General features: G+C 48.3%; 1 protein-coding gene across 2 annotated transcripts in view; it reads right to left on the bottom strand.

Moving 5' to 3' along the window:
• Positions 1-23,761, bottom strand: part of LOC100083635 (C-X-C chemokine receptor type 1-like) — a 38,532-nt gene that overhangs the window by 10,582 nt on the left and 4,189 nt on the right. Inside the window, exon 1 of one of the 2 annotated variants that reach the window (XM_029052737.1) lies at positions 752-837. The exons of the other annotated variant lie outside the window; for it this stretch is intronic. The gene's annotated coding sequence lies outside the window, so the exon portion shown is untranslated. Of the gene's footprint in view, positions 1-751; positions 838-23,761 lie in introns of those variants that run through there. 2 annotated transcript variants of the gene reach the window in all.

The raw sequence follows: 23,761 nt of genomic DNA on the forward strand, positions 1-23,761 counted from the left end.
AGCACTTACTATGTGCCAAGTACTGTTCTAAGTGCTGGGCTAGATATAAGGTTATCAGGTTGTTCCACGTAGGGCTCACAGTCCTAATCCCCATTTTCCAGATGAGATCACTGAGGGAAAGAGAAGTGAATTGTCTTGCCCAACATCACCCAGCTGGTAAGTGGTGGAACCGAGATTAGAACCCATGACCTCTGACTCCCAAGCCCAGGCTCTTTCCACTAAGCCACGCTGCTTCTCTCGTACTCTCCCAAGGGTTTAGTACAGTGCTCTGCACAGAGTCAGCACTCGATAAATACTATTGATGATGGGCTGATTATTTCTTCTCCCTCTCCCTTCCGCGTTGCCCTTCCACTTGGATTTGCTCCCTTTATTCATCCTTCCCTCAGCCCCACTGCTCTTACACCCTTATCCATCAATTATTTATTAATATTCACCTCCGTCTCCCCTTCTAGACTGTAAGCTCCCATTGGCAGGGAAGGTGTCTACCAACTCTGTTCTGTCGTACTCTCCAACAAATACGACCGATGGATCGATTCAATTCCCAGGCCCAATCTGGACCCAACGTCCCAACCAACCGTTCTCCCGATGGTATCTATCGAGGACTCACTGTGAGCCGAACACAATACAAAGAGCTTGGGAGAGTCCAATCCAACAGAGTCGGTAGACCCGCTCCCTGCCCGCCACGAGCTTCCAGTCGAGCCCACGATCCCTCCCCTGGGTGAGCAGCGATGCGATGCATCCGGTTCCTTACCTCTGCTGCCTGGAGGAGGAGGCGCGGAGGGGGGAAGCTGTTCCTTGGGACGGTGAGCTTGTAGAGTGCTCAGGAAGGAGGAAGAGAGTGTGACTGAGGCTTCAAAAAGGAACTTGTCCAACAATATAGTAACCCTTGACACTTCAGAAACAGTTTAGTCACTCCCCCTCGCCCCCACTGACGGCCTCCCTCCCAGTCACCTCCTCCCTCCCCTGGGGCCCAGGAAAACAGCTCTCCCCCAGGCAGCAGCCCACCACGGGATAATAATAATAATAATAATAATGGCATTTGTTAAGCACTATGTGCAACACACTGCTCTAAGCACTGGGGAGGATACAAGGTGATCAGGTTGTCCCACGTGGGGCTCACAGTCTTAATCCCCATTTTACAGATGGGGTAACTGAGGCCCAGAGAAGTTAAGTGACTTGCCCAAAGTCACACAGCTGACAAGTGGCTGATCCAGGATTTGAACCCATGACCTCTGACTCCCAAGCCCAGGCTCTTTCCACTGAGCCACATCGCTTCTCTGGATAGTGGATGGAGCCCTGGGCCTGGGAGTCAGAAGGACCTGGCCGTCCAAGGAGAAGGCCGATTTCACCTTAACGGTCTGGCCCCGCCCCATGTCTGCTGTGTGCCCTTAGGCAAGTCGCTTCACTTCTCTGGGCCTCCGTTACCTCATCTATAAAATGAGGGTGAAGACTGTGAGCCCTACGTGGGACAACCCGATTACTTTGTATCTACCCCAGCGCTTAGAACAGTGCTTGTCACATAGTAAGCGCTTAACAAATACCAACATTATTATTAATTAGTATTAGTAATAGTATTATTTTACAGGCAAGGGAACTGAGGACCCGAGAAGTGAAGTGAGTTGCCCAAGGTCACACAACAGACATGTGACAGAGTGTGGATTAGAACCCAGGTCCTTCTGACTCATTCATTTGTTCATTCATTCAGTGGTATTTCTTGAGCGCTTACTGTGTGACAAGCACTGTTCTAAGCACTTGGGAGAGTCCTACAGAACAATAAACAGACACATTCCCTGCCCACAAAAACCTTACAGCCTAGAAGGGGAGACAGGCATTAACAGAGAATTAAGAGAAGCAGCATGGCTTAGTGGAAAGAGCCCGGGCTTGGGAGTCAAAGGTACTGGGTCCTAATCCTGGCTCCACCACTTATCAGCTGTGTGACTTTGGGCAAGTCACTTCACTTCTCTGTGCCACAGTGACCTCATCTGTAAAATGGGGATTCATTCATTCAATCGTATTTATTGAGCGCTTACTATGTGCAGAGCACTGTACTAAGAGCTTGAAATGTACAATTCAGCAACAGATAAGACAATCCCTGCCCAACAACGGGCTCACGGTCTAAATGGGGGAGACAGACAGCAAAGCAAAACAGAATAAAATAAAACAAGACAACATCATCAAGGTAAATAGAATCAAAGAGATAGCACCTTATTAACAAAATAAATAGGGTAATAAATAATATATACAAGTGAGCACAGTGCTGAAGGGAGGGGGAAGAGTGGGGGGGAGCAGAGGGAAAGGGGGCTCAGTCTGGGAAGGCCTCCTGGAGGAGGTGAGCTCTCAGTAGGGCTTTGAAGACGAGAAGAGAGTGAGTTTGCGGAGGTGAGGAGGGAGGGCGTTCCAGGACAGCGGGAGGACGTGGGCCAGGGGTCGACAGCCGGACGGGTGCGAACTGGGGACGGTGAGGAGGTGAGCAGCAGAGGAGCGGAACGTAGAGGGTGGGCAGTAGAAAGAGAAGGGAGTTGAGGTAGGAGGGGGCAAGGGGATGGACAGCTTTGAGGATTAAGACTGTGAGCCCCACATATGACAACCTGATTACGTTGTAGCTACCGCAGCACTTAGAACAGTGCTTGGCACATAGTAAGCACTTAACAGTTACATTGTTGTATGAATAAATCTCTTATCTCTCTGGCCGTTCATTCCCCGTCTCCTTCGCAGGCTCCTCCTCTCCCTCCCATCCTCTAACTGTTGGGGTTCCTCAAGGGTCAGTTCTCGGCCCTCTTTTCTCCATCTACACTCACTCCCTCGGCGAACTCATTCGCTCTCACGGCTTCGACTATCATCTCTACGCAGATGACACGCAGATCTACATCTCCGCCCCTTTCCTCTCCCCCTCCCTTCGGGCTCGTATCTCCTCCCGCCTCCGGGACGTCTCCACCTGGATGTCTGCCCGCCACCTAAAATTCAACATGACCAAAACTGAGCTCCTCATCTTCCCTCCCAAGCCAGGCCCTCTCCCTGACTTCCCTATCACCATGGATGGTACGACCATCCTTCCCGTCTCTCAAGCCCGCAACCTTGGTGTCATCTTCGACTCGTCTCTCTCATTCACCCCACACATCCGTCACGTCACCGAGACCTGCCGGTCTCACCTTTATAATATCGCCAAGATCCGCCCTTTCCTCTCCACCCAAACGGCTATCTTACTGTTACAGGCTCTCATGATATCCCAGCTGGATTATTGTGCCAGCCTTCTCTCCGATCTCCCTTCCTCCTGTCTCTCCCGGCTCCAGTCTATTCTTCATTCCACTGCCCGGCTCATCTTCCTGCAGAAACGCTCTGGGCCTGTCACTCCCCTTCTTAAAAACCAGTGGTTGCCTATAAACCTCCGCACGAAACGAAAACTTCTCACTCTGGGCTTCGAGGCTCTCCGTCCCCTTGCCCCCTCCTACCTCTCCTCCCTTCTCTCTTTCTACCGCCCAGCCCACACGCTCCGCTCCTCCGCCACCCACCTCCTCACCGTCCCTCGGTCTCGCCTGTCCCGCCGTCGACCCCCGGGTCACGTCCTCCCACGGTCCCGGAACGCCCTCCCTCCTCACCTCCGCCAAACTGATTCTCTTTCCCTCTTCAAAGCCCTACTTAGAGCTCACCTCCTCCAAGAGGCCTTCCCAGACTGAGCTTCCCCTTTTCCCTCTGCTCCCTCTGCTCCCCCTCTACCCCCCCTTCACCTCCCCTCAGCTAAGCCCTCTTTTCCCCCCTTTCCCTCTGCTCCTCCCCCTCTCCCTTCCCTCCCCTTCAGCACTGTGTTCGTCCCCTCAATTGTATATATTTTTATTACCTATTTATTTGCTAATGAGCTGGTGCATCACCTTGATTCTATTTATTGCTATTGTTTTAATGAGATGTTCATCCCGTCGATTCTATTTATTGCTATTGTTTTTGTCTGTCTGTCTCCCCCGATTAGATTGTAAGCCCATCAGTGGGCAGGGACTGTCTCTATCTGTTGCCGATTTGTACATTCCAAGCGTTTAGTACAGTGCTCTGCACATAGTAAGTACTCAATAAATACTATTGAATGAATGAATTAATGATAAATAAATAAATGAATTAGATATGTACTGTCTCAGGCTGTATCCACTAGGCCAGGCTGCTCACCTCCGTGATTCATATTGTTGTTGAGAGCCCTGCCGGGAAGCCCGGCAAGAGGAGAGGAAGTGATTGGGTCCTGTAGCTGAGGAGGGCACAGTTTCATTTTGAGGTCACACTCCTAGCCGATGAGAAGGAGTTTCCTTTGGATGAGGAAAGAAATGCACAACAACTGGAGGTCTGTGAGGAGTGTGTAGACTTGGTCAGTGACTCATTTGCTGTGTGACCTTGGGCAGGTCACTTCACTTCTCCGTGCATCAGTTATCTAGTGATAGGTAGGATAGTGGATAGTGGATAGGAAAACACCATCATCATATTATTATAGAGCCCCGGCCTGGGAGTCAGTAAGAACCTGGATTCTAATCCCGGTTCTACCACTTCTGTGTGACCTTGGACAAGTCACTTTTCTGTGCCTCAGTTACCTCATCTGTAAAATGGGGATTAAGACTGCGAGTCCCTTGTGGGACAGGGACTGTATACAACCTCATTAGCCTGTATCTAACCAGTGCTCAGAACAGCGTTTGACACATAGTAAGCGCATACCAAATGCCATCTTTATTCCCTCATCTGTAAAATGGGGATTAAGACTGTGAGCCCAACATGGGACAGGGACTGTGTCCAACCCACATATCTTGTATTTACCCTAGCGCTTAATACAGTGCCTGGACCATGAGAAGTGCTTAACAGATGCCATTAGGAAAAAAAGAATAATGTTTTAGAAAAGTGACACAGGCAGCAGAGTGAAGTATAGACTAGAATGGGGACAGACAGGAGGCAGGGAGGTAAACGAGGAGGTTACTGTAGTAGAGAGGCAGTGTAGCCTATTTGAAGGAGCGCAAACCTGGGAGTCAAAGGGCCTGGGTTCTAATCCTAGCTCTGCCAAGTATCTGCTGTGTGACTTTGGGCTAATCACTTAACTTCTCTGTGCCTCAGTTCCCTCATCTACAAAGAGGGGATTCGATCCCTGTTCTCCCTCCTACTTAGACTGTGAGGCCCACGTGGGGCAGGAACTGCGTCCATTCTGATTATCTTGCCCCTTCTCCAGCGCTTAGAATAGTGCTCAGCACAAAGTAAGCACTTAACAAATTCCCCAGTTGTTATTTATTAGGGAAGCCTGGATAGGAAAAGTTCATGGATCAGTTTGGTGGCAGTTTGGATGGAGAGAAAGAGGTGGATTCTAGAGATGTTGAGAAAGTTGAACCGACAGGATTTGGTGACAGACGGAATATGTGGGATTGTCACTCTTTATTGTTGTATTGTACTTTCCCAAGTGCTTAATAATCATAATGATAATGATGGCATTTGTTAAGCACTTACTGTGCGCCAAGCACTGTTCTAAGCACTGGGGTAGATACAAGGTAATCAGGTTGTCCTATGCGGGGCTCACAGTTTTAATCTCCATTTTACGATGAGGTAACTCTGGCTCGGAAAAATGAAGTGACTTGTCCAAGGTCACCCAGCAGACAAGTGGCAGAGCTGGGATTAGAACCCACGTCCTCTGACTCCCAAGCCTGTGTTCTTGCCACTAGACCATGTGTTGAGTGCTCTGCACACAGTAAGTGCTTAATAAATACGATTGAATGAATTACCTCCTCATCTGCCTTCTCTCCCACACATCCCATCCCCACAGATCTGTGCTGTTCCCCCACAGAGACTTCTGATCTTTTGACCCCATCCAATTTTCTCAACTCATCATGACCTATTTAGCTCCAGACCCAAACTACCTTCCCTTGATGACCAAATTGACGCTCTCATCACCACCCTCTCTACTGAACTCAACTCACTCACTCCCCTAACCTTTCTTCGATCTCATCCTACTCACCCTCAGGTCTGGATGGCCTCCACAATCCTGTGAATGCACAAGACACGGCTCACATTTATCCCAGATGTAAATTCACAAGAAGAAGAAGCAGCACGGCTTAGTGGCTAGAGGCCGGGCCTGGAGTTAAAGGACCTGGGTTCTAATCCCGGCTCCTCCACGTGTCTGCTGTGTGACCTTGGATAAATCCCTTAATTTATCTGGGCCTCAGTAACCTCATTAGGAAAATGGGGATTAAGATTGAGAGCCCCATGGGGGGCAGGAATGTGTCCAACCCGATTTACTTTTATCCACCCCAATGCTTAGAACAGTGCTTGGCATATAGTAAGCACTTAACAAGTACCCTAATAATAATTATTATTATTATTAAGATATGGTTTGCAAGGATACCAGTGATGTTAGGCACTCAAAAGCTACGTTTATTAGATTTAAAAGGGAATAATACTCACGGTGCCGGGAGACCTCGATACAGCCCCTTCCCTCCCCTCATTGATAGAGCACTGACTTGGGAGTCAGAAGGTTATGGGTTCTAATTCCAGCTCCTCCACTTGTCTGCTGTGTCACCTTGGGCAACTCACTTCACTCCTCTGGACCTCAGTTACCTCATCTGTAAAATGGGGCTTGAGGTTGTAATCCCCAGCTGGGACAGGGAGCGTGTCCAACCTGATTTGCTGGTATCCATCCCAGCACTGAGTACAGTGCTTGACACATAGTCTGAGGCCCAGTCACTTTACTTTTCCTCAGTTTTCTCCTTTGTAAAATGGGGATTGAGACTCTGAGCCCCACTTGGGACAAGGACTGTATCCAACCTGATTTGCTTATATCTACCCCAATGCTTAGTACAGTGCCTGACACATAATAATAATGTTAGTATTTGTTAAGCGCTTACTATGTGCAGAGCACTGTTCTAAGCGCTGGGGTAGACACAAAGGAATCAGGTTGTCCCACGAGGGGCTCACAGTCTTAATCCCCATTTTACAGATGAGGTAACTGAGGCACAGAGAAGTGAAGTGACTTGCCCAAAGTCACACAGCTGACAAGTGGCAGAGCAGGGATTCAAACCCATGATCTCTGACTCCAAAGCCCGTGCTCTTTCCATTGAGCCATACTGCTTCTCTAAGCACTTAACAAATGCCATAATTATTAGTATTTTAATACTCACACCTCTCCTTTCCTCTTTTTCCCCTGCCTTCTGCATCACCCTGACTTGCTCCCTTGGTTCTTCTCCACCTCCCAGCCCCACAGCCCTAGTGTCCAAATCTGTCATTTATTTACTTGTGTTGATGTCTGTCTCCTCCCATCTAGACTGTAAGCTCGTGTGGGCAGGGAATGTGTCTGTTTATTGTTCTATTGTACTCTCCCAAGTGCTTAGTACAGTGGTCTGCACCCTGTAAGCGCTCAATAAATACAATTGAATGAATGAATGAATGAATGAATGAATAATGAACTGTCTCCAACAAACACTGATTTTTCAATAGACAGTGGTTTGGTACCTGCAACTTAAATTTTGTTAATATCTACTTGAATATATGCTTCATGAAAGTAACTTCCCTGTTGGGATAAATATACTTCTTTAGCTCTTCGCCTGCGGCGATAGAACTTCCCTTTCCTGGGGACTAAACTTACACGGTGCAGAACTTCTTTCTTGGGAGGAATGCACTTAGCCCCACATTGATCTCACCATTCTTCCTCTGCATCTTGCAGTACCTCAAGCCATCTGCAATGAGTCTGTGAGGAAGAGAGGGAAGGGCTACCTTCTAGCTCCCCTTCTACTTTTTCCCTTGGGCATCTTTGCCCCAGGAGGTGAATTCATCTATCAAGATGGTGGGATGGCTCCAATTTCGTTCAAACCAGTTGGCACCCCACCTAGGGGAATGGAGTCAGAAGGTTCATTCATTCATTCATTCAATAGTATTTATTGAGCGCTTACTATGTGCAGAGCACCGTACTAAGCACTTGGAATGTACAATTGGGCAACAGATAGAGACAATCCCTGCCCAACGACGGGCTCACAGTCTAAACGGGGCAGAAACACAGCAGAGAAAAATAGAACAAAACAAAAACAAAACAAGATATAGATCGCAATAAATAGAATCAAGGGGATGTACACCTCATTAACAAAATAAATAAGGTAATAAAAAATATATCCAAATGAGCACAGTGTTGAGGGGAAGTGAAGGGGGAAGGGGGAGGAGCAGAGGGCAGGGGGGATGTGAGGGGAGGTGGAGCAGAGGGAAAGGGGGACTCAGTGTGGGGAGGCCTCCTGGGGGATGTGAGCTCTCAGTAGGGCTTTGAAGAGGGGAAGAGAGTTAGTTTGGCGGAGGTGAAGAGGGAGGGCATTCCGGGACAGCGGTAGGACGTGGGCCGGGTGTCGACGGCGGGATAGGAGGGAACGGGGGACAGTCAGGAGGTGAGCAGCAGAGGAGCAGAGCGTATGGGGTAGGCAGTAGAAAGAGAGAAGGGAGGTGAGGTAGGAGGGGGCTGGGGGCTGGAGAGCCTTGAATCCCAGAGTGAGAAGTTTTTGTTTCATGTGGAGGTCGATAGGCAACCACTGGAGGTTTTTAAGGATGGGAGTGACAGGCCCAGAGTGTTTCTGTAGGAAGATGAGCCAGACAGCAGAGTGAAGAATAGACTAGAGTGGAGAGAGACAGGAGGAAGGGAGATCAGAGAGAAGGCTGACACAATAATCCAGCCGGGATATTATGAGAGCTTGTACCAGCACGATAGCCATTTGGATGGAGAGGAACGGGCGGATCTTGGAGATATTGTAAAGGTGAGACCGGCAGGAGTTGGTGACGGATTGGATGTGTGGGGTGAATGAGAGAGCTCTAATCCCAGCTTTGCCGCTTTCATTCATTCAATGGTATTGGTGGTATTTATTGGGTGCTTACTGTGTGCAGAGCACTGTACTAAGCGCTTAGAAAAGTACAGTACAATAGAGAGTAACATTGTAGAGAAGGGGAGAAAGTCATCAATAGAGATGAATAAAATGACAAATATATGCACACGTGCTGTGGGGCTGGTGGGGCAGGGGAGAGTAAAGGGAGCAAGTCAAGGAGATACAGAAGGGAGTGGGAGATGAGGAAAAGTGGGCCCTCTTGGAGGAGGTGGGCCTTCAGTAAGACCTTGAAGTAGGGGAGAGTCATTGTCTGTCAGATTTGAGGAGGGAGGACGGTCCGGGCCAGAGGCAGGACATGGGCCAGGGGTCGGCGGTGAAACAATCGAGTTAGCACTAGAGGAGTGAAGTGTTTGGACTGCATTGTAGGAGAGAAGCTAGGTGAGATAGGAGGGGGCAAGGTGATGGAGGCCAATGGTGAGGAACTTTTGTTTGATTTGGAGGTGGACGGGCAACCACTGGAGATTTTTGAGGAGGGAGATGACATGTCCTGAACGCTGTTGTAGAAAGACGAGCCAGGCAGCAGAGTGAAATATGGACTGGAGTGGGAAGAGACAGGACGTTGGGAGGTCAGCAAGGGGAATACAGGAGACAGTCAACAGGTACAGACGAGGGCAGGTTGTATAAAGGAGCTGTGCAGAATCCAGGTGGGATAGGATGAGAGATTGTATTAACCTGGTAGCAATTTGGATGGAGAGGAAAGGGTGAATTTTAGCAATGTTGTGAAGGTTGGGCCCACAGGATTTGGTGATGGATTGAATATGTGGGTTGAATGAGGGAGAAGAGTCAAGGATAACACCAGGGTTACGGGCTTGTGAGACGGGAAGGATGGTGGTGCCATCTACAGTGATGGGAAAGTCAAGGGGAGGGCAGGGTTTGGGTGGGATGATAAGGAGCTCTGTTTAGGACATGTTGAATTTGAGTTGACAGGAGGACATCCAAGAAGAGATGTCTTGAAGGCAGGAAGAGATATTAATAATAATAATGTTGGTATTTGTTAAGCGCTTACTATGTGCCGAGCACTGTTCTAAGCGCTGGGGTAGACACAGGGGAATCAGGTTGTCCCACGTGGGGCTCACAGTCTTAATCCCCATTTTACAGATGAGGTAACTGAGGCCCAGAGAAGTTAAGTGACTTGCCCACAGTCACACAGCTGACCGGATTCGAACCCATGACCTCTGACTCCAAAGCCCATGCTCTTTCCACTGAGCCACGCTGCTTCTCCAGGATGCAAGCCTGGAGAGAAGGAGGGAGGTAGGGGTGGAGATGTAGATTTGGGTATCATCTACATGCAGGTGGTAGTTGAAGCCATAGAAGCGGATGAGTTCTCCAAGAGAGTGAGTGTAGATGGAGAATAGCAGGGGCCCAAGAGCTGAACCTTCAGGGATCCCCACATTTAGGGGGTGAAAGGCAGTGAAAGAGCCCATGAAAGAGCCTGAGAATGAGCAGCTAGAAGGTAGGAGGAGAACCAAGAGAGGACAGTGGCAGTGAAGCCGAGTTTGGATAATGTTTCCAGGAGAAGGCGGTAGTCGACAGCGTCCAAGGCAGCTGAGAGGTCGAGGAGGATTAAGATGGAGTAGAGACCATTGGATCTGGCAAGAACGAGATCACTGATGACCTCTGAGAGGACGGTTTCTGTGGAGTAAAGGGAACAGAAGCCAGATTGGAGGGGGTCAAGGAGAGAATTCGGGGAGGGGAACTTGAAAGAATGGATATAGACAACCCTCTCAAGGAATTTGGAGAGAAATGGTAAGGAGAGGGGCGATAACTGGAGGAAGCCCTGGGGTCAAAGGAGGGCTTTTTTAGACTAGGGGAGACATGAACGTGTTTGAAAGCAGAGGGGAAGAAGCCACGGGAGAGCAAACAGTTGAAGGTGACAGTCAAGGAAGGAAGAAGGCATGTGTTTTGATGAGGTGTGAAGGGATGGGGTAGGATGCGCAGATGGAGGGAATGGATTTTGAGAGAAGGCAGGAAATCTCTTCTAGAGATACTGATGGGAAGGACGGGTGAGTTGAAGATAGGGTAGGAGGAAGGAGGGTCTGGAGAGGGGCAGTTCTCAGGTTGGCACCGGGAGAGCCTCAGGTGCTAGATTGGTTAAGTACCATTAAGAACCCTCCTCGTTATTCTTCCACAACATTCCCCTTAGAAGTCCACCTCCTTTGCTCTTACGCACCAGCTGTGGAGCACTACTGGCATAAATCCAAGATATCGGGCTGACCTCATCCACTTCAAGTTCACCCTTGCAGGTTTTAACTGTTCTCTCCTCGGCAAAATGTTTTCTCCAACCTTATCGTCACCCATGCCCACTGCCCTTGAAAGTTGTTCCAGACGTTTAACTTACTCCTCAAATCCCATCCCCCTGCCTCCCTCATCCCTTGCCCTCAGTGTACTGATCAACTACTTCATTGAGAAAATTGAAACCATCAAACCTGAGTGTGGCTCAGTGGAAAGAGCATGGGCTTTGGAGTCAGGGCTCATGAGTTCGAATCCCAGCTCTGCCACTTGTCGGCTATGTGACTGTGGGCAAGTCACTTAATTTCTCTGTGCCTCAGTTCCCTCATCTGTAAAATGGGGATTAAGACTGTGAGCCCCACGTGGGACAACCCGATTCCCCTATGTCTACCCCAGCGCTTAGAACGGTGCTCGGCACATAGTAAGCGCTTAACAAATACCAACATTAACATCTCCCTAAAATCTCCCCTGCTCCTTCCCAGTGCCTTCCCCACCCTGCCCCTTTTTTTGACTCTCCCATCTTTCCCAGCAGTATCTCTAGAGGAAATCTCCTGCCTCCTCTCAAAAATCCATCCCCTCCACCTGTACATCCAACCCCATCCCTTCACACTTTATCAAAACACTTGCCCCCTTCCTTTTTCCCTCCCTGACCGCCATCTTCAACTGTTCGCTCTCCAGTTGCTTTTTCCTCACTGCTTGCAAATATGCCCATGGCTCCCCTGTCCTAAAAAAACCCCACAGCTTCTTCCGGTTACCGCCTCCTACCGTTCCTCTCCAAACCCCTAGAACGAATAGTCTACACCCATTGTCCTCAAGTTCCTCTCCTCCAATTCTCTCCTTGACGTGCTCCAATCTGCCTTCTATCTCCTTCATTTCACAGAAACCACCCTCTCAAAGGTCACCATTGATCTCCTTCATGACAGGTTTAATGGCCTCTACTCCATACTGATCCTCCTCTGAGCGGCCTTCAACACTGTCGACTGCCCCCTTCTCCTGGAAACATTAACCAATCTCTGTTTCGCTGACCCTGTCCTCTCCTGATTCTCCTCCTATCTCTCTGGCCCTTCATTCTCAGTTTCCTTCAAGGGCTCCTCCTCTTCCTCCCACCCCCTAACTATGGGGGTCCCTCAAGGGTCAGTTCTGGGACCCATTCTAGCCTCCATCTACACCAACTCCCTTGGAGAATTCATTCACTCCTGTGATTTCAACTACCACTTCTATGCAGATGATACCCAAATCTCCATCTCCAGCCCTCATCTCTCTCCCTCTCTTCAGTCTATCATTTCCTCCTTCCTTCAAGACATCTCTACTTGTCACCTCAAATTCACATGGCCAAAACTGAACTCTTTATCTTCCCATCCAAACCTTGCCCTCCCCTTGACCTTTCCAGCACTGTAGACGGCACTGCCATCCTTTGTGTCTCAAAAGAGAAGCAGCGTCGCTCAGTGGAAAGAGCACGGGCTTTGGAGTCAGAGGTCATGAGTTCGAATCCCAGCTCTGCCACTTGTCAGCTGTGTGACTGTGGGCAAGTCACTTAACTTCTCTGGGCCTCAGTTACCTCATCTGTAAAATGGGGATTAAAACTGTGAGCCCCACGTGGGACATCCTGATTCCCCTGTATCTACCCCAGCGCTTAGAACAGTGCTCGGCACATAGCAAGCGCTTAACAAATACCAACATTATTATTAAAAGCCCATAATCTTGGCATTATCCTTGCCTCCTCTTTCTCATTCAACCGACATATTCAATCCTTCACTGAAGTCTGTCAGTTCAATCTTCACAGCATCAATAAAATCCACCTTCTCCTCTCCATCCCAACCGCTACCATGTTAATCCAATACTTATCCTGCCTTGATTAATGTGTCAGCCTCCTTGCTGACCTCTCAGCCTTCTGTTTCTCCCCACTTCAGTCCATACTGCTGCCCAGATCATTTTTCTACAGAAATGATCAGGCCATATTTTCCGACTCCTCAAGAACCTCCAGTGGTTGCCCATCCACCACCACATCAAACAGAAATTCCTTGCCATTGGGTTTAAAGCCTTTCATTCCCTTGACCCCTCCTACCTCACCTCACTACTCTCCTACTACAAGCCAGCTGCTCACACACTTTGCCTCTCTAATGCCATGCTTCTTCCTCTCCCTCCATTTCATCGATCTCACTGCCAACCTCTTTCCTTGATACGAGGAAATGAGGTTGTCGTACGTGGGGCTCACAATCTTAATCCCCATTTTACAGATGAGGTAAGTAACTGAGGCACAGAGAAGTGAAATGACTTGCCCAAGGTCCCACAGTAGACTAGAACTGACGACCTTCTGACTCCCAGGCCTGGGCTCTAGCCACTAGGCCATGTGTTCCAGAACTTGACCGTCCATGATGTGATTTTGCCACAGGATGTCGAGTCTGGTCCGTCAGCAAGGCTGGCGGGAGCGATGGGGGAGCCGGATGTGTCATCCATGTGGAGTCCGGCTCTGGTGGCCAGAGAGAAGGTGGGATGACTGACGCCACGGCTCTATAGGCCTTTAGTCCGGCCTGGGGCCCGGCCCAGCGCTGCCTGCCACTTCCCCCGCCACACTCCATCCGACCGTCTCCACAGAACAGGCCCACCTTCTTCATTCTGATTTCTATTTCCTTGTCTATCGTGGCATCGTCGGTCAAGGTGCTGCATAGGTAGCAGAATTCTGTCTCGACATTTAGCTGTGGGTTGCCGAGATGGATTTGTGTGTGTGTGGTTTCTCCAGTGAAGGCCAGTACATGACCACGTTTTTTTTAGCCCTAGTCAGCCCGAAGTGTCCAGCTGATTCAGCGAGGCAGTTTAGGACTATTTGCGTAGCTTCCCGGGTGTATATCTCTAAGGCACAGTTATCTGCATTCAGCAGTTCCCAGATGACTATTTCTAAGACTTTGGTGATGATCAAAGTCTTTTATTAACACAGTGTCTGTCTCCCAGGCTAAACTGTAAGCTCTTGGAGGCCAGAGAGCATAATAATGTCTATTATTATTATTATTACTAGCACTATTGAACCATAATAAGCGTTCAATAAATACATTTGAATGAATGAAGGAATAATAATGACTGTGGTATTTGTTAAGCACTTACTGTGTGCCAGACACTGTACTAAGCCCTGAATAGATACAAGGTAATTGGGTTGGACACAGTCCCTGCTCCAATAGGGCTCACAGTCTTAATCCCCATTTGACAGATGAGGGAATTGAGGCCCAAAGAAGTGAAGTGACTTGTCCAAGGTCACACAGCAGACAAGTGGCAGAGCTGGGATTAGAACCCAGGTACTTCTCATTCCCAGGCCTGGCCTCTATCCACCAGGCCACACTGCTCATCCAGTGTACTCAGTACAGTGCTCTGCACATAGTGAACTGTAAACTCCTTGAGGGAAGGGATAATAATAATGATAATAATAATAATAATTGTAGTATTTTAAGTGCTTACTATGTACCAGGCACTGTACTAAATGCTGGGGTGGTTACAACCAAATAGCATGACCACTGACTCTACTGTCCTCTCCCAGGTGCTCAATACAGTGGGCTGCACACACTAGACTATAAACACCTTGAGGGCAGGGATCATATCTACTAACCCTCCCATACTCTAAGCCAGATGCTGCATAGAGTTAGTGTTCAGTAAATACTAGTGATTGATTTATTGATTACCTCTCAACAAGGAATATGTTAGAGTTTCAAAATTATAGAGTAAGACTTAAATCTTAATTAAGGTTGGATACAGAGTGATGAGATTAGAACCCATGACCTTCTAACTCCCAGGCCCTGACTCTAGGCACTCCACTATGCTGTTTTATTCATTTTAACATCTCTCTCCCCCACTAAGCTGTAAACTCCTTGAGGGTAGAGATAATGTCTAAAAACTCCATTGTGTTGTACTCTTCCAATCGCTTAGTTCATTCTTCTGCATACAATGGGCACTCAGTAAATACCACCGATTGATTCAGTCATTCAATCCTATGTGCAGAAAACTGTACCAAGCACTTGGGAAAATTCAATATAGCAAATAACGGACACATTCTCTTCCCCCAGCGAGCTTACAGGCTAGAGGGGGAGACAGACATTCATATAAATCAATAAATGACAGATATAATCAATGAACAGAGTGAGCACTCAATAAATACCACTAATTGATTTGAGCTAGTCAGTATTTATATAGTAATCCTTCTTAAACCATCAGGCAGTTAAAATTCAATTCATTCTTGGTCCCTTGCTGAGAAACAAGCCTTCCTTCATTGCAAGTTTTATTAAATGAGATATAACCTTTTTTCCCCTTTAGGTTTGGGCTCTTTCTGAGGAAACATTTCTCTCTTCTCCTCTTCTCTCTCCCTCTGTCTCTTCCTCCACTTCTTCTCTCTCCCCCCTCTTTCTCTCTTCTTTTTTTCAATGGTATTTGTTGAGCACTTACTATGTTCCAGGCACTGTACTAATCGCTGGAGTAGATACAAGCTTATCACGCCAGAGTACTTGTTTTGTTTTGTTCTGTTTTGCTCTGCTGTCTGTCTCCCCCGTTTAGACCGTGAGCCCATCATTGGGCAGGAATTGTCTCTATCTATGGCCGAATTGTACATTCCAAGTGCTTAGTACAGAATTCTGCATATAGTAAGCGCTCAATAAATACGATTGAATGAATGAATGAAAGTTAGGCATAGTCCCTGTTCCACAAAGGGCTGACACTCTTAGGCCCCATTTTACAGATAAGGGAACTGAGGCCAGAAAAGTGAAGTGACTTGTTCAAGGTCACACAGCAGACACGTGGTTAGGCCAGGATGAGAAGTCAGGTCCTCTGACGTCCAGGCCGGGACTCTTCACACTAGGCCACACTGCTCCTCTGCTTGTTTTGCTGGTCTCGTCTCTTCCCTTTCCCGCATAACTTCCTCTCAGTTTCTGGAACTTTCCTCATTCTTAAAAGTAGGTTCCCTCCCCCCCACCGCCCAACAAAAGGAAGTGGAAAAGGAGAAGGGAGGCACAGAACATGAAATATCCAGCTCAGGGGACAAGGATAAGTTCAGATCCTGAAAGGATGAAAATGTGCCTGGGAGAAGTGAGAATCGATGAATCAATCAGCCGGCTTCCTTCGATCCTGCGCACGAGCCACAGGGCACTGCTGGCAGAAATCTAGATATCAGGCCGACCCTGTCCAACTCAAGTTCATCCTTGCCTGTTTTAACTCTGGCCTCTCCTCTGCCCGGCAAAATGATTTCTCCCTCCTTATTGACACATATGCCCATTGCCCTCACTGGTTGTTCCAGATGTTTAACTCCCTCCTCAAACCCCCTCCTCCTCCATCTCTCACCCCTAATGACCTGATCACCTTCATTATTGGAAAAATTGTAACTATCCGGTGTGATCTCCCTAAAATCTCCCCTGTGGTCCTTCCTTCCTCTTGCCTTCTTCAACTCTCTCACTCTTCCCAGCAGTATCTCTAGAGGAGAGCTCCAGCCTTCCCTTAAAATCCACCTTTGTGCCTTATCAAAACACTTGTCTCCTCCCTTCATGCCTCCCTGACCACCATCTTCGACAGTTCACTCTCCAATGACTTCTTCTCCACAGCTTTCAAACATGTTCGTCTCCCCTATTCTAAAAAAACCCTCCCTTGACCCCACGGCTCCCTCCAGTTATTGCCCCGTCTCCCTCCTGCCATTCTTCTCCAAAACATTTGAGTGAGTTGCCTATGCCCGCTGTCTCAAGTTCTTCTCCAATTCTCTCCTTGACCCCCTCCAGTCTGGCTTCCATCCCCTTCACTCCACAGAAACCGACCACTCAAGGGTCATAAATGATCTCCTACTTGCAAAATCTAACTGTCTCTACTCCATCTTAATCCTCCCCGACCCCTCAGCTGCCTTCGACATTGTCGACCACTCCCTTCTCCTGGAAACATTACCCAACCTCGGCTTCCCTGACACTGTCCTTTCCTGTTTCTCCTCTTACCTCTCTGACCGTTCATTCTCAGTCTCTTTCACAGGGTCCTCCGCTGCCTCCTACCCCCCCATCAGTGGGGGGTCCCTCACGGTTCAGTTCTGGGTCCCCTTCTATTCTCCATCTAAACCCACTCCCTTGGAGAAATCATTCGCTTCAATTATTACCTCTATGCGGATGATTCCCAAATCTCCATCTCCAGCCCTGATTTCTCTCCCTCTCTTCAGTCTCACATCTCCGTCTGCCTTCAAGACATCTCTACTTGGATGTCCTGCTGTCAACGCAAACTGAACATGTCCAAAACAGAACTCCTTATTTTCCCACCCAAACCCTGTCCTCCCCCTGACTTTCCCATCACTGTAGATGGCTCCACCATCCTTCCCATCTCACAGGCCCGTAACTGTAGTGTTATCTTGACTTCGCTCTCTCATTCAGCCCACTGCTAAATCCTGTCGGTTCGATTTTCACGAAATCGCTAAAATCTGCCCTTTCTTCTCCATCCAAACTGCTACGATGTTAATACAATCGCTCATCCTCTACCACCTGGATTCCTGCATCAGCCTCCTTGTTGACCTCCCTGCCTCCTGTCTCTCCCTACTCCAGTCCATACTTCACTCTGCTGCCTGGATCATTTTTCTACAAAAACCTTGAGGCAGTGTTTCCCCACTCAAGAACTTCGAGAGGTTGCCCATCCACCTCCGCATCAAATAATGCTGCCAATGGTTGGATGTAGTGGATAGAGCACGGGCTTGGGAGTCCAAAGGTCATAGGTTCCACTCCTGGCTCCACCGCTTGTCTGCTGTGTGACCTTAGGCAAGTCACTTCACTTTTCTTGGCCTCAGTTCCCTTATCTGCAAAATGGAAACTAAGAGTGTGAGCTCCAATCTTGACTCCCTGCTGGTCTTCATCTAATCTGGCTTCTCTCATTATGTATTCAGCATAAAGGATGAACAGATAAGGTGATAAGATACATCCCTGTCTTACACTCTTTCAAATAAGTGAAGTGAAATGAGCTGCTATCCAGCGTTTCCAGTCGAGTGAGCAAATCATCTACTTCTCTACACGTGCGGAAAAAAAGAAGAAATGACATAGCGGTAATTGTGATGAAGAAAATTGCTAGGGCTGTTATCGGGTTTAATGTCTAGTACAGTGCCTGGCACCTAGTAAAAGCTTAAAAAGTACCATAATCTAAGCGCTTGGTACAATGCTCAAGTGCTTAGAACAGTGTTTTGCACACAGTAAGCACTCAGTATATATGACTGAATTAATTAATTATTATTATTAGATTCTTCTGACTCCCAGGGCCTGTGTTCTATCCACTAGGCCATTCTGTTTCCCTGCTGACCTCTGGCCCACGTAGTGGAAAGAGCCTGGGCTAATGAGTCAGAGGTCATGGGTTCGACTCCCGGCTCTGCCACCTGTCAGCTGTGTGACTGTGGGCAAGTCACTTAACTTCTCTGTGCCTCAGTTACCTCATCTGTAAAATGGGGATTAACTGTGAGCCTCATGTGGGACAACCTGATTACCCTGTATGTCCCCAAGAGCTTACAACAGTGCTCTGCACATAGTAAGCACTTAACAAATACCAACATTATTATTATTATTATTACCTCTGGCCTACACTGATATTGGCTTAGTGGAAAGAGCCCGGGCTTGGGAGTCAGAGGTCACGGGTTCTCATCCAGGCTCTGCCACTTGCCAGCTGTGTGACCTTGGGCGAGTCATTTAATTTATCTGTGCCTCAGTTACCTCATCTGTAAAATGAGGATTAAGACTGTGAGTCCCACATGGGACAAACTGATTAATAATAATGTTGGTATTTGTTAAGCGCTTACTATGTGCCGAGCACTGTTCTAAGCGCTGGGGTAGACATAGGGGAATCACGTTGTCCCACGTGGGGCTCACAGTCTTAATCCCCATTTTACAGATGAGGGAACTGAGGCACAGAGAAGTTAAGTGACTTGCCCACAGTCACACAGCCACCAAGTGGTAGAGCTGGGATTCGAACTCATGAGCCCTGACTCCAAAGCCCATGCTCTTTCCACTGAACCACGCTGCTTCCTTGTACCTACCCCAGTGGAAAAACAGGATAGAAATAATCTCGATTCTTTTGAACTGTGGTGTTGGAGAAGGCTTTTGCAAATACCATGGACTGCCCAAAAGACCAACAAATGTATTTTAGAGCAAATTAAACCAAAGTGGTCTTTGGAAGGCCAAATGACTCGACTTTGATGAGCAGATTTTGGACACATCCTCAGGAGGGCTAATTCTCTGGAGAAGACACTAATATACTAGGAAAAATCCAGGGAAAAGGAGAAAGAGGCAGACCGGCAGCTAGATGGATAGAGACCCTAACAACGATAATGGAAGAACCGTCAGCAAGGTTGCGGGTTATGGCAGAGGACAGCACGTTCTGGAGGAAAAGGGTCCATGGAGTCGCGATGAATCGGAAATGATTCGATGGCACTTATTAATAATAATAATAATAATAATAATATTGGTATTTGTTAAGCACTTACTATGTGCAGAGCACTGTTCTAAGCGCTGGGGTAGACACAGGGGAATCAGGTTGACCCACGTAAGACTCACAGTCTTAATCCCCATTTTACATATGAGGTAACTGAGGCCCAGAGAAGTGAAGTGACTTGCCCACAGTCACACAGCTGACAAGTGGCAGAGCCGGCATTCGAACCCATGATCTCTGACTCCAAAGCCCGTGCTCTTTCCACTGAGCCACACTGCTAAGTGCTGAGAACAGTGCTGGGTACATAGTAAGGGCTTAACTAATACCATCATTATGGACAGTGCTTGGCACAGAGTAAACGCTTAACAAATACCATTATTATTATTATTTTGGGGTCTCCTACGGGGGGCACTGATCCTGGGTCTGCAGTGGCAGCAGCTCTCCAGCAGGGGGCACCGATCCTGGGTCTGCAGTGGCAGAAGGTCTCCAGCAGGGGGCAGCAGTCCCGGGTGTGCAGTGGCAGCAGCTCTCCAGTAGGGGGCACCGATGATGGTTCTGCAATAACCTTGCTCTCCTACTCGTCACACTGACCTCAGGTCTGCAGTGACTCTAGCTCTCCTGCAGGGGACCCCAGCGTTAATAATAATAATAATAAATAATAATAATATTTGTTAAGCGCTTCCTATGTGCCAGGCACTGTTCTAAGTGCTGGGGTAGATCCAAGGTGATCAGGTTGTCCCTCGTGGGGCTCCCAGTCTTCATCCCCATTTTCCATATGAGGTCACTGAGGCCCAGAGAAGTGAAGTGACCGGCCCAAAGTCACCCAGCTGATAAGTGGCAGAGGGGGAATTAGAACCCACGACCTCTGACTCCCAAGCCCGGGCTCTTTCCACTGAGCCACGCTGCTTGCTCATAGTGCATCTCTCTCCCATAGTCTCTTCATTTTTTTAATGGTATTTATTATTACTAATAGTAATAAAATAATGGTATTTGTTAAGCACTTCCTATGTATCGGGCACTGTAATAAAATAATAATTATGGAATTTATTAAGCGCTTACTATGTGCAAAGCACCATTCTAAGCCCTGAGGTTAATACAAGGTAATCAGGTTGTTCCACGTGGGGCTCATGGTCTTCATCCCCATTTTACAGATGAGGTCACTGAGGCACAGAGAGCTTTAGTGACTTGCCCAAAGTCACACAGCTAAGTGGCGGAGCCGGGATTAGAACCTATGACCTCTGACTCCCAAACCCGGGCTGTTTCCACTAAACCACGCTGCTAAGTGCTGGGGTGGATACAAGCAAGTCTGGTTGGACACAGTCCCCTGTCTCTCGTGGGGCCCACAGTCTCAATCCCCATTTTACAGTTGAGGTCCCTGAGGCTCAGGGAAGTGAAGTGACTTGCCCAATGTCACACAGCAGATAGGTGATGGAGCTGGGATTAAAACCCGTGGCCTAGTGGAAAGAGCACAGGCTTGAGAGTCAGAGGGCACGGGTTTTAATCCTAGCTCTGCTACTTGTCCGCTGTGTGACCTTGGGCAAGTCGCTTAACTTTTCTGTGCTTCAGTGACCTCATCTGTAAAATGGGGATTCAAACTGTGAGCCCTACGTGGGACAGCCTGATCACCTTGTATCCACCCCAGTGCTTAGAACAGTGCTCAGCACATAGTAAGCACTTAATAAATACCTTAATTAATTAATCAATTAACCCACGACCTTCCGACTCCCAGGCCTGGGGTCTTTCCACTATGCCATGTTGCTTCCCAAGCACTTCCTATGTGCCAGGCACCGTATTAAGTGCTGGGTGAGAAACAAACTAAAAAGGTTGGACACGGTTCCTTTCCCACATAATAATAATTGTCATATTTTATAAGTGCTTACTATGCGCTAAACACTTACTATGTGCTGTACTAATTACTGATTACCGATTAGACCGTAAGCCCGTCAATGGGCAGGGACTGTATCTGTTGCCGATCTGTACATTCCCAGTGCTTAGTACAGTGCTCTGCACATAGTAAGCTCTCAATAAATACTATTGAAATTCTACTGAATGAATGTACTGAGCAATGGGATAGATACAAGATAATCAGGATGGATACGGTCCCTGTCCCACATAGGGCTCCCGGTCTCAATCTCCATTTTACAGATGAGGAAATTGAGGCAGGGAGAAGTTAAGTGACCTGCCCAAGGTCACCAAGCAGACAAGTGGTAGAGTCAGGATTAGAACCCAGGTCAGTGAGCAGATCGTATTTATGGAGCCCTTACTTACTGTGTGCAGAGCACTGTACTAAGTGCTCGGGAGAGGACAATATAGCAATAAATAGGCACATTCCATGCCCACAACGAGCTTACAGTCTAGAGGGAGAGACAGACTTTCATAGAATGAAAGAAATGACAGAACTGGACATAAGTGGCGTGGGACTGGAGTGGGGGATGAATAAAAGGAGCAAGTCAGGGCGACGCAGAAGGGAGTGGGAGAAGAGGAAAGGGGGGCTTAGTCAACGCGTTGTGGGAAGGGGATTTATTGTCCATTTATTGTTGTATTATTCTCTCCCAAGCGCTTAGTACAGGGCTTTGTGCACAGTAAGCACTCAATCTGTTAGCTTGTGTGGGCAGGAGTGTGTCTGTTGTCATATCATACTCTCCCAAGTGCTTAGTACCATGCTTTGCACTCAGTAAGTGCTCAATAAATACGATTAAATGAATGAATGGAAGGTCTCTTGGAGGAGGTGGGCTTTCAATAAGGCTTTGAAGGGGAGAGAGTCACTGTCTGTCGGATGAGAGGAGGGAGGGCGTTCCGGGCCAGAGGCAGGATGTGGGCAAGAGGTCTGCGGTGAGACAGACGAGATGGAGGCCGGGGGAGGAGGTTGGCATTAGAGGAGCGGAGTGTGCGGGCCGGGGAGGAGGAGGAGGGCGGCGAAGTTAGGAGGGGGCCAGGGGATGGACGGCTTTAAAGCCGACGGTGAGGAGTTTCGGTTTGATGTGGAGGAAAATGTGAAGGTCATGGGTTCGAATCCCAGCTCTGCCACTGGGCAGCTGGGTGACTGTGGGCTACTCACTTCTCTTCTCTGGGCCTCAGTTCCCTCATCTGGAAAATGGGGATTAACTGTGAGCCCCACGTGGGACAACCTGATTCCCCTGTGTCTACCCCAGCACTTAGAACAGTGCTCTGCACATAGTAAGCGCTTAACAAATACCAACATTATTATTATTATCATTATATGTAAATATCTATAATTCTATTTATATTGATGCTTTTGGTGCCTGTTTACTTGTTTTGATGTCTGCCTCCCCTCTTCTAGACTGTAAGTCCATTGTGAGCAGGGATTGTCTCTATTTGTTGCTGAACTGTACTTTCCAAACACTTAGTACAGTGCTCTGCACACAGTAAACACTCAATAAATATGATTGAATGAATGAATGAATGAATGAATGAATGGGAAGGTTGGTTGTGCCATCTACAGTGTCAGGAAAGTTCAAGAGAGGACAGGGTTTGGGCAGGAAGATTAGGAGCTCTGTCTTGGACAGGTTGAGTTTGAGGTGGCAGGAGGACATCCAAGTAGAGGTGGCCTGAAGGCAGGAGAAGATGTGAGCCTGGAGAGAGGGAGAGAGATCGGGGGAGGAGATGGACATTTGGGTGTCATCCGCATAGAGGTGGGAGTTGAAGCTGTGGGAGCGAAGGAGTTCTCCAAGGGAGAGAGTGTGGATGGAGAATAGAAGGGGACCCAGAACTGACCCTTCAGGGACTTCCACAGTGAGGGGGTGGGAGGAGGCAGAGGAGGAGCCCACAGAGAAGACTGAGAATGAGCGGCCAAAGAGATAAGAAGAGAACCAGGAAAGGACGGAGTCTGAGAAGCCAAGGTTGGATAATGTGTTGAGGAGAAGGGGATGGTCGACAGAGTCAAAGGCAGCTGAGAGGTCGAGGAGGATCAGAACGGAGTAGGAGCCGTTGGATTTGGCAAGGAGGAGGTCACTGGGGACCTGTGAGAGGGCGGCTACAGTGGAGTGAGGGGGGAGGAAGCCAGTTTTGGGGGTGGGGGCAGGAGAGAGTTGGAGGAGAGGAATTCAAGGCGGCCAGTGTAAATGCCTCGCTCAAGGACTTTGGAGAGGAAAGGTAGGGAGGAGATGGGGCGATAACTGGAGGGGGCTATGGGGTCAAGGGAGGGGTTTTTTAGGATGGGGGAGATGTGGGCATGTTTAAAGGCAGAGGGGAAGAAGCCACTGGAGAATGAGTGGTTGAAGATGGTAGTTAAGGAAGGAAGGAGAGAAAGG

Source organism: Ornithorhynchus anatinus, chromosome 1, assembly GCF_004115215.2.
Source record: "Ornithorhynchus anatinus isolate Pmale09 chromosome 1, mOrnAna1.pri.v4, whole genome shotgun sequence".
Lineage (NCBI taxonomy): Eukaryota > Metazoa > Chordata > Mammalia > Monotremata > Ornithorhynchidae > Ornithorhynchus > Ornithorhynchus anatinus.